Genomic DNA, 11,218 nt, shown 5'->3' on the forward strand with positions numbered 1-11,218 from the left:
AGGCAGTCTCCTTCCATAAGTTTGGAAAGCTTTGGAAATCTGATGGAAGGTTTCCTCGAGTCATAATTTTCTCAGGGTCTGTGAGTTCCCCATTACTGGCATCCCTGAATAGGGACTAACAATTAAGCAACCGTGGCTAATAGAAAAATTGGTGGCTTGAGTTCACTCACAGGCACCTGAGAAGAAAAGTTAGGGAGACACACGTGGGAGGGACATGAGTCAAGAACAGCTTAGTGGCAGCTGGTTTGTTTGTTTGTGTCCTCAGTCACTCCTGAGTTCTGACTCACAACAACCCTCTGTTGGGTTTCCCAGGATGTAAAATTAACGGAAGGAGATGGCTCATCTCTTTCCATGCAAGCCGCTGGTGGACCAGAACCACTGCAATCATGCAATCTTTATGCCAACAGTGCAGCTTGCTGTGCACTATATAAATCTCCTCTCGGAGCTTTAATTTGCCCATCAGTAAATTAGAAACAATTATAGATGCCCTCTTAAGTTTGCAATGTGTTGATTGTAGAGCCGAGCAAGCTGTAATTGTTGACAACCTCAATCTCCTCTTCACCTATCCATGATGCTGCCAATTGGCCCAGTGGTGAGAATCTTTGAGCTTCAATCCATATTGAAGACTACAGTTGACCTTTTGCAGCAAGTGCTTCAAGTCCTCCTCAGTTTCAGCAAACGAGGTTGAACTCTTGGCACCAGCAGTCAGGAAATCAAAAGAAGAATTACACTGGGAAAACCTGCTATCAGGGACCTCTCTAGAGGACTAAAAAGCAATGATGTCAGTCTAGAATCTAAGGTGCACCTAATCCAGGCCATGGTCCTCACAATTACTTGCTATGCTTCAGAGAGTTGGACAATGACTAAGGATGACAAAAGAAGAATTAATGTCTTTAAGTTGTGGTGCTGGCAAAGAGTCTTAAACATACCATGGACCACCAAGAAAACAAACAGGTTTGTACTATAGAGAGAGTGAAACCAAGTGTCTCCTTGGAGGCTAAGATATTGAAGCTCTGTCTCACATACTTTTGGCATATGGCCAGGAGGGACAAGTCCTTGAAGAAGGACGTCATGCTCAGAAGGGTGGAGGGACAGCCCAGGAGAGAAAGACCCTGATGAGATGGATTGATACAGTAACTGTGGCAATGGAGGTATGTGTGTCTGAGTCAGTGAGAACGGCTTAGAACTGTTGTACGAAGGATCGTTATGAGTGACAGGCAACTTGACAGCACATAACAACAACAGCAAGTTTGTGATGAGGATCAAACAAAATAAGCTAAGTTATTGTTAGTGGCTTGAACTGATTATGTGCTCATTCAATTAAATTTGTTCTAGTCAAAACCATCATAACTCTATAGGAAGAGAGAGACCTTGGACAGAATAGACTGTTTTCCAGCCCCAAACCAGATCAGAAACAGCTTAAAACCTTACCAGGTGAATGTCAGAAGCTAGCAGGACTTAAATGGGCACCTCGGTTCACATGTGTTCCTCCCCCTCTATCAGCCTCAGAGCCTCATGCCTGCAGAGAAGGGCTGTGAGGTGGGGCGCAGCCTCTGAATCATAGTGTGCCTCTGTGCCAGCTCCAGCAGAGAATGTTGACAGTGTAAAGAGAGAGGCCACCCCTCTGTGGTTCTTGCCAGAAGTATGACCTGTAATCTTGGAAGAACAAGAATACTGAAAGCCTAGGAGGAGCCTGTTGTCAAGGACATGAAAAGTAGAACCAAAATACGGAAGAAGCAGGGACCCATGCTGGTGTGGAGTGGAGCAAAGCTTCCTCTAACCTCATCCCAGAACAGTCCAAGAGGAAGAGGGTGCTGAGAACCAGGGTAGCCGTTTCTGTGAGCAAAGCACCTCTCTCCCTTCATGTTGAGACCAGCTCAGCTCTCAATGCACCTTCTTCCTGTCTTCTACCTGGAATTAGGTGCTTGGGACTTGATGGAAAACCTGCTTCACTATTGACCTAAGGTTGTTACATTTTTAGCTTTCTTTGAGTCAAGTCCTCAATTCATGGCAGCCCGTGTACAGGGAACAACGTGCTGCCTGCTCCTGTGTCATCCCCACATCTCTTGCTGATTGGACCTTTGCGATCTTTAGGGTTTTCATGGGCTGATTTTCAGAAGCAGATGTTTGAGTTTCTCTTTCTTAGTCAGAAAGCTTCATTGACATCTATAAACCAGCACGATGCCACACACGCCTCCAATAGGTAGGCGTGGCTCACAGGGTGCCTTGCTATTTGTCAGTGAGTACATGACTAGAAGCCTCTGAGTCAGTGGCATTGCTAGAGCGGGGGTTACCCAGTTCAGTAACCTGTAGTGTCATATTCCTACGCTATTGGGAAGCTCACTGGAAACTCCTCACCATGGGTTAAACAGCCTTGACCAAGTTCTATCAGTGTGTAGGGCCTAACTCTTGTGACTTGTGGCTGCACCCTTTCTGGTCCTACCTCAGCACACATCCCACCCTGCCAGTTCTGCCCCTGTCCCATGGGCCAAGTTATAGACTGACAAGTTATGATGGATGATAGGTGACTCCAATTCTAATGACTCTACTGCTTTGGTGGATCCTCCAATATATGCTGGCCACCCACTAACATGTCACCACAGACAGGGGGAAATTTTAGCGTGCCCCCTCTGACAGTGTGAAGACACACAGGCCACACCCCACTACACAAGCTCCATCCCGTCATGTCCCCAAAGACAACACTCTGCCAGAAAAAAAAAAACACACCAACCAAAAAACGAAAAACAACTGTGCTCTGTAGTGTTCTCAGTACCTGAATTTTCAGAAATAGACAGCCAGACATTTCTAACAGAACTTAGCAGTTCAAAGCAAACCCTTTCACCACCATGGCACTCAGAGACTTTTACATCAGTTTTGCTGTGTGGAAATTGCACTTCATTGCCTAATTCTTTATAAAACACATCTCTTGAGTTAAATTCTAATGTCAATTCAAAGCCCTTGTTGATAATTTAACAATCAGTTCCATAGAGTCTACTTCCTAACTTGCTCATTAAATATTCTTTCTGAAAAATCCATTCTGCAAATTCCCTTTAGGGCTGACAAATACAGTAGAAACTCTGAGGGTTCTGTGATCAGAGAGACCTGGACTGAATCTTGACTTTTTATGGCAAGCTAAGAAACCTTATTTCTTAAATGGTGATAGTAGCACTTTACTGGAGGGTGTTACAGGAAGCATAGTTGTTATTTGGTGAATGTTTACAATGTGCAGGGAACTCTGTTAGAGCCTTATAAATATCTCACTGAGTTATAGCAAACTCAGGAGGTGGCTGTTATTATCCCCAATTCACAGATAAAGAATCCGGTTTGATGAGATTTCAGTCAAATTACTCCATGTCTTTTAACTATCTACTGCCTTTGAGATTATTTCAACACATGTCGATTAGTTACTGGGCTTCCTAAATTGCCAGTCTTTACAAGAGGAGAGTACCTCCTCTTTTTGCCTCACAGCAGTTTGTGGACTTGAACTGTCAAGCTTTTGGTCAGCAGCCCAGCCCTCAACATCTTGTAGAGGAAAGGTCTTGGCAGTAAATGAATGTGTCCACAAAGGCTATTAAAGACATGAAATATTCATCTTTGAAAATTATTATTTTTAAGGAATTAATAGGAAATAAATGACATAGGAAGTACAAAGAGTTCTCAAATGATCAAAAGGTTCAGATGCTAAACAAAACTTTGTCACTCAAGCCTTCCCAAAAGCTCTGAAGGTTGACTTCTGTAAAGATTCCAGCCCAGCAGATGCCCTTGGGCAGTTTTACTGTCACTTGGGGTTGCTATGAGTCAAATTTGACTTGAGTGAACCTGACAACAACACAGTTTACCTAGGTTTCATTATGCTGTGCATCCATGGGTTCCTCAAAATGTTCTGTGTGGCACACCTACCCTTACAGTATCACGCAGAACAGTTTCACTACCCTAAAATGCCCCGTGGCCACATATCCTTCCTCCTTCCACTCTTTATTATTGAGTTCCAGGAGTTGCTGATTGTTTTGTTGTCTGTAAACTTATACCTTTTCCAGAACATAGTTAAAATCATATGGTGTGTAGCTTTTTTCAGCCTTCCTTCTTGATTTTAAAAAAAAAAGTCCTTTATTTTTAATAAAGGTAAGATTGAAATTTTACTTTCTGTGTTCTTCCCTCTTTCATTATTGTGTTGTTAGATGCTTTGAGTCAAGCACAACTCATGACAACCCTATGAACAACAGATCTGAACACTATGCTACTCTGGGCCATCCTCACACACTCTGACACACTCCAGCCCATTGCTGCAGTCACTGTGTCAATCCACCTGGTCAAGTGCCTTCCTCTCCTTTACCATCGCTCCACCTTCTCAAGCATGATATCCCTCTCCAAGGAATAACCTCTCCTAGCAACTGGCCTGAGGTATGTGAGACAAAGCTTCCTCTTTGCCTCCAAGAAGCACTCTGACTGCACCTTTTCCAAGACATATCTGTTTGTTTTTTTAGCAATTCATGGGATATTCAGCACTCTTCTCCAACACCACAGTTCTAAGGCATCAATTCTTCTTTTGTCATCCTTGTCATTGTTCAGCTTTCAGATGCATATTGATATGACTAGATGCCATCTAGTTTGTTCCAATTCAAAGTGACCCTATGTGCAATAGAATGAAATCCCACCCTATTCTGAGCCTACTTTATAATTGCTGCTCACTTGATCTCATTGTTGTCACTTCACTGAAATTGATGAATTGGACTTTCTAAAGATTAAATCCCTGGTCACATCAAAAACTTTTCCCAACAGGATGAAAAGATAACTTACTGACTGGGAACAAACATTTGGTAAAAGCATCACAGAAAAGAGTCTCAAAACTAAAGTTTACAGAATACTCGTGGGCCTTCACAAGAAAAAGACTGATAACTCAATTACAAAACAGGCAAAAGACATGGAAATAATTTTCACAGAAGAAGATATTTGAATTGTAAACAAACACATGAAGAAATGCTCCAAATCACTGGCAATAAGAGAGATGCAAATCAAAACCACAATGAATTACCATCTCAATCCAGTAGCAGTAGCAAAATTTAACAGAACAGCAAGTAATAAATGTTGAAGAAGATGTGGTGAGATTGGTAGGAACTCTTATACATTGTTGGTGGGATTGTAAAATTGTACAAGCATTCTCAAAAGCAGTTTGGCACTTCCTCAAAAAGCTGAACATAGACTTTGGATTTCCATTCATTCATTGTTGCATTTTTCTCCCTGCACACCCATCCCCCCAGTTCACTCCGTTCTTTGAAAAGTAAAAGAATAATTCCTTCATTGGTATACAATTCCGCCTCCCCACCCCAGTAGACTCCACTATGCAACCTTCATGACTCTTGTCATAACCATAATACCCAATCATATATCACTTTTAAACTGTTCTCTTCCTCATCTGTTTCAATGTAGTGTACATAATTTATACAATCTTTCTCAGTCTCACCTCAACCCTGATGTCATTCCCATTCTAAACAGTGACACTATGCAGCATTTATCCTTTTGTGACTGAGATATTTCACTCAGCATAATGTCCTCCAGGGTCACCCATTTTGAATTTCATGTGTTCCTTGTTTTCAATGCAGCATAGTATTCCATTGTGTGAATATACCAGGGCTTCTCTATCCATAGTCTCTGTAAACGTTCATTAAAATTAATTTTAAAAAATGGAAAAAAGAAACGAAGAATTAATCAGTAAGATACATTCTATACTTTTATAGCCTTGTTTATAAATATGGAAAAATTTCACTGGAATGGTTTTGTTAAGCAAATGTTTTTACTTCAAGTAAGAATGATTTATGAGATGAAAAAAAATGATTTATGACATGGAAGTAACTATAAAAATTTTTAAAGTGGAGTCAATCTTAAAAAAATAAAAAGAAAAAGCTGAACATAGAAATTCTGTATGGCCCAGCTATTCCATTGTTTGGAATATACTCTGAGAAAATGAGAAACTGAGACACCAACAGAGACTTACTTATACACCAATGTCTATAGCAGTGCTATTCACCATGGCAAGAACATGCAAACAGTCCAAATGTCCAACCATAATCGAATGGATTGAGAAATTATGGTACATTCATACAATGGAATACTACGCAGCATAAAGAAGCAATGATTTTTATAAATTATTTCTTAACTTGGGAGTGATTGCACAGCATTATTCTGAGTGAACTAACTCAGTTCCACAAGACAAATGTTGTATAAAACCGTTACTGTAGAATGACTATGAAGATCCTAGGCAGGGAGCAGAGGGATGAGAATGGGGGGAATAATCATGGGATTGTACAATTTGATGGGGGGGTGAAGGAAATTCGAAGAATCTGGTCTGGAAAACAGAATATTAGAATTTTGTAAATAAGCTAGTATAAATAAAACAAAACAAAAACAAAAATATTTAAAACATGATTTTTAATCTCCTCTTTTAGAACTTTACTACAGACATCTTTAGCATAAGCTACTAACCTTTTGGAAGTAGAGAGATTACAAATCAGATGGGCTATTACCTCTTCAGTGCTATTCCTGATGGCACAACAAGCTATTGATTAATAATTCAGACATATCAGAAGGATTTAATTATCCGAATTAAAATGATTGTCCTCTGAAAGGAAAACCTTTAGAGGATAATCACCAATTCCAATTAAAAAGTTATTTAAAACATTAGTAGGCCCCCTCTGTGGGAATTACCGTCTTATCTGAGACATAATGTTTTCATGCTTGATGATGAAAAATTTACACCTGAGGTAGAAGGCTTACCTTTTGGAAACCTCGCAAAGTCATCCAGGACTAAAACTGCAAACTAAAATGACTGATTAATCTAGGAAAGCCTGACGCTTAACCCACCACACCACCAGGACTCCTTAACCTATCAATGCTAGGCTATTTTTCTACACAGAAATTATCACAATAGTTTCAACAGACTCTCCTAACGTCTTAGAAATAATACAAAAATTGTATCGGAGCTCTGGTGGCCTAATGGCAAGAAGCTGCACTGCAATCCCAGAAGTGTATATTTTGAATCCACCAGATGCTCTGCTGGAGAAGGAGGGACAATCTCCTCCTGTAACAGTCAGAACCGATTTGATGGTACACACACACAAAAATAATAAAATAAAATTTAGGAGAAAAAAAAAGAGTGTTTAACAGGGGAAGTTCTTCTGACAACCTGCTTCATTGTACACACATTAGTAGTCTGTCACCATCTCCTTCATGAATGAAGCAAAAGGGTACAAATAATATCTGTGATGGTATAATCTGTGGAAATATGAAAAGCTACGCCTGCTTTTCCAAAGCACTCTTAGCCTTCAGTGAACAGCCAGGCAGCTTTCTCCCTCAGCACACACCACAGCAGGGATTCAGTGAGTCATGCATGTCAGCCCAACCTCGTTAGTTACCCAGAAGACAGCTGTGCACCAGCAGGCTGCTCTTGAGCCCTTCTGACTCACTTTACAGCCCATCTGACAGCAATCCAAGCTGAGACCCAGCAACATTTGAGCTCCTGCAGGCTGGTAACACAAGCCAACTCATTTCACTTCTAAACACGAGTGTGATCCAAATTCCAAAAGAATGCAAAGAAAGATTCCAGTGCATTCTCTTGAAGGTCAGAGTCCCGTGCATTTTGATTGCTTTGTTTTCTCTTCAGATTGACTGTGGCATATGCACATTTTTGTGACCACTGGCTATTGCTGAGTAGACCTCAGACTCACAATTGCCTTATGCACAACACAGCAACACCAGTGCCCCATCCTGTGCTTTCCCCAGAACCAGCTGTCACCAGCACAGTTCTCTTGTTCTGTTCTGTTTGCCCTTCAGTGGCTGGTTTTCAAGAATAGGCTTCCATGGCCTTCATCCTAGTGCTGTTTAATCTGGAAGCTCCACTGTAACACACTTGGTACCTCAACATGCAAACTTCCACTAACTATGTGTAAGTGATAACTGATGCGCTGGTCCAGGATTGGAACCTGAACTTTCATCTGTAATCAGAGAATACTATCACTGAACCATCACTGTCTCCATAATAAATATTTTAAAAGAAGTTGAGGTGATTGAAGGAAAGAAAAGGGACAAGGTGAAGAGAGCATGAAATAAACCAGGAGGAAATGAAGGAAGTAAGGGAGAAGAGGAATTATGAGAGAAAAGGCAGTGGTGCAGAGTCAGAATCAGGAGGGAACCTCACCTTCCAGATCCCACCAACCTGTGTAGGTCTAAACTGACTCTGACTCTCAGGCTTGGTCACATGGACACATAGACATGAGACCCCGAAGTAATGTCAGCTCTTGACTGCCTTTTGCTTTTCAACCTTTGATGATTTTAATGAGTAACTGTTATAAAAATACATGGTTCAGGTTCATACAAACTGCCAAAGAACAAAGAAAATGAAGACAGTATTTATTTCACCAAGACGCATTTTCAACAGCAAATCTTGACTTGATTTCTCCATGTGAGCAACGCCCACCTTAGGAGATTTTTTCTGGATAAAATGAGAAATATATTAATAATAATTATCATTCTAGTGGTTTAGTGGTAAGGAGGGCTGCTAACTCAAAGGCAGATGAACAGTCTCCTTCTGCTTGATTTACAGTCTCTGAAAACCCACTGGAGAGTCAGCTCTACTTTGGTTCTTACTTGATAGTGGTTGTTGTTAGGTGTCATCAAGTTGAATATGACTTATTGTGACCCTATGAAAAATAGATCTGATCTCTGTCCTATCCTGTGCCATCCTTCCAATCTCTGACACACTGGAACCCACTGCTGTAGTCATTGTGTCAATCCACTGGGTTAAGGGTTTTCCTCTCTTTCACCAACCCTCCAACTTTTGAAGTATGGTACCTCTCTTTGGGTATGTTACTAGGAGAAGTTTTTTCTTGGAGAGATACATCATACTTGGGAAGGAGGAAAGATGGCAAAAGAGAGGAAGACCTTTGACCAGGTGGATTGACAGTGCCCGCAGCAATGGGCTTGAATGTGTCAGAGATTGTAAGGATGAAATAGGATAGGACAGTGTTCAGATTGGTTGCTTATTGGATCACTATAAGTTGTATTCGACTTGATGGCACCTAAAAACACCAACAGCAACATGCCTAAAATATATGAGATGAATCTTTATCATCTTTGCTTCCAAGGAGCACTCTGGCTCCACCTTTTCCAAGACATTTTTGTTAGTTCTTTCAGCAGTCCATTGTTTGTTCTGTACTCTTCTCCAACATCATAGTTCAAAGGCATCAATTCTTCTTGCCACCCTTATTCATTGTCCAGATTTCAGCAACACAACAAGAGATCAAAAATATGATGGCCTGAATCATGTGTACTTTAGTTCTCAAACTGATATCCTTGCTCCTCAATATGTTTGAGAGGTCTCTGATGCCAGACATTCCCAGTACAATACATTTTCTGATCTCCTGACTGCTGGTGCTAAGTGTACTGTTTGTGGATCTAAGTAAATGAAGCTGTTAACAGATTCAATCTTTTCTCCATCTAACAATGTTGCCTGTGAGCCATCATTTTCTTGATGCTGAGATGCAATCCATATTGTAGGCTGTGGTGTTTGATCTTCTTCAAGAGTTTCAAATCTTCCTCACTTTTAGCAAGCAAGGTTGTGTCATCTGCATAAGGAATATTATTTCTTTTTCTCACTTACTTTTTTATACTAGTTTATTTACAAAATTCAAATACATTGTTTTTCACACAAATCCTCCCCATTTCCCTTACCCCCACTCATCAAATTGTACAACCCCATGATTAATCCCCCCTCCTTGCACATCCTCACCCATCTGCTTCCACCCTCCCCTACCCCTTGGATCCTCATACTGATTCTACAACGATGGTTTTACAAAGCATTTGTCCCATCTATCCATGGTCAACAGATGTTTGACAAGGAAAGCAAAGCTATCAAATGGGGATATGACAACTTCATCAACAAATGGTGCTGACAAAACTGGACTTCCACCTACAGAAAGCAGGATCTACATCTCACACCATACACAAAAATCAACTCAAGGTGGATCAGACACCTGGGAGTAAAACCCCAAACCCTAAATTCATAAGAGACAAACTGGATCAAGCTTAAAATACCTCAGGAGAAAGCTTGGCAGTCTTCTCTCATGCAATTTATAGACTCTTAAAAACCTGTTGGAAGGTGAGCTGTGAATTGGTTCTTCCTCAAAGGCAAAGAGTTTGTGAGTAGAAACCAAAACTTTAACTTAATTCACAGAATTTAGAGGGAGAGTTTCAAATAGCCTTGAAGCCAAGATTACAAGACGCCTGCCCCAAACCATGAGGTAGAACCAGACAGAGAGGGGCATGGTGGCAGCCACTGCTAAGTGCAAGTACCAGGGACTCAATTATACTGTGACAATTGAGTATATTTCCTGTATACTTCCTGGCCCTGAGATCATTGTAGTGACAGAGAAGCCACTGAAATCCTGCTGTTTTCGCTGCTGCTATCCTGCCACCATCAAGAACTCAGAACCTCGAGGGGGAGACCAGAGGTTTCCACCAGGACCTAGATTAGAACAAGGAGTTTCTTATCAATATTTAAAAAGGGCTGGCACCAGAGGTAAGAGCCCTATTGGTGCATTGGCTAAGAATTAAGCTGCTCCATGGGTTAATGATGTGCCAGTCTGCTTCCATAAAGATTCATAGTCTTAGAGATTCTAAATGACAGCTCTGCTCTGTCCTATAGGTTTGCTATGAGTCAAAATTAACTCAGCAGTAGTGTGTTGGGTTTTGGGCTTAGAGACCAAAGGTGTAAAGAGCGGGCAGTCAAAGAGGACAGTGATAGGTGTAAGACTAAACATAAAACTCAAACCAACCAAGCCCCGTCAGGGTGAATCCTTTTTCAGCTTTTGTTCGAGTGGCCAGGAAAAGTAAAATTTCTTGAAGATATGTCACTTCGCTTGGAATGGAACTAACTCAAAGGAAGCAAGGCTGAGAAGCAGCACACCTAATAATACAGCACGCTTTGAGAAATTGTCAGTCAGTCTGGCTGTGATACAGTAGACAATCTGACAGTTGGATTCTTCCGTTCCTTAGCTAATTAATTCCCTGTTTTAAAAGTGTACCAATGAGGGAGTTTTTCTTTTGCTTTTCAAGGAGAGGAGCAAATGGGGGGGAGGGGTTTGTGCGGGGAGAAGGGTGCAACAATGAATGAATGGAATCCCAAAATCTCTGTAGATGTTCATTGAAATGAAAAATAAACAACCTA

Source organism: Elephantulus edwardii, unplaced genomic scaffold (genome assembly GCF_000299155.1).
Source record: "Elephantulus edwardii isolate Elephantulus edwardi_28Jun2011 unplaced genomic scaffold, EleEdw1.0 scaffold00093, whole genome shotgun sequence".
Taxonomy (NCBI): domain Eukaryota; kingdom Metazoa; phylum Chordata; class Mammalia; order Macroscelidea; family Macroscelididae; genus Elephantulus; species Elephantulus edwardii.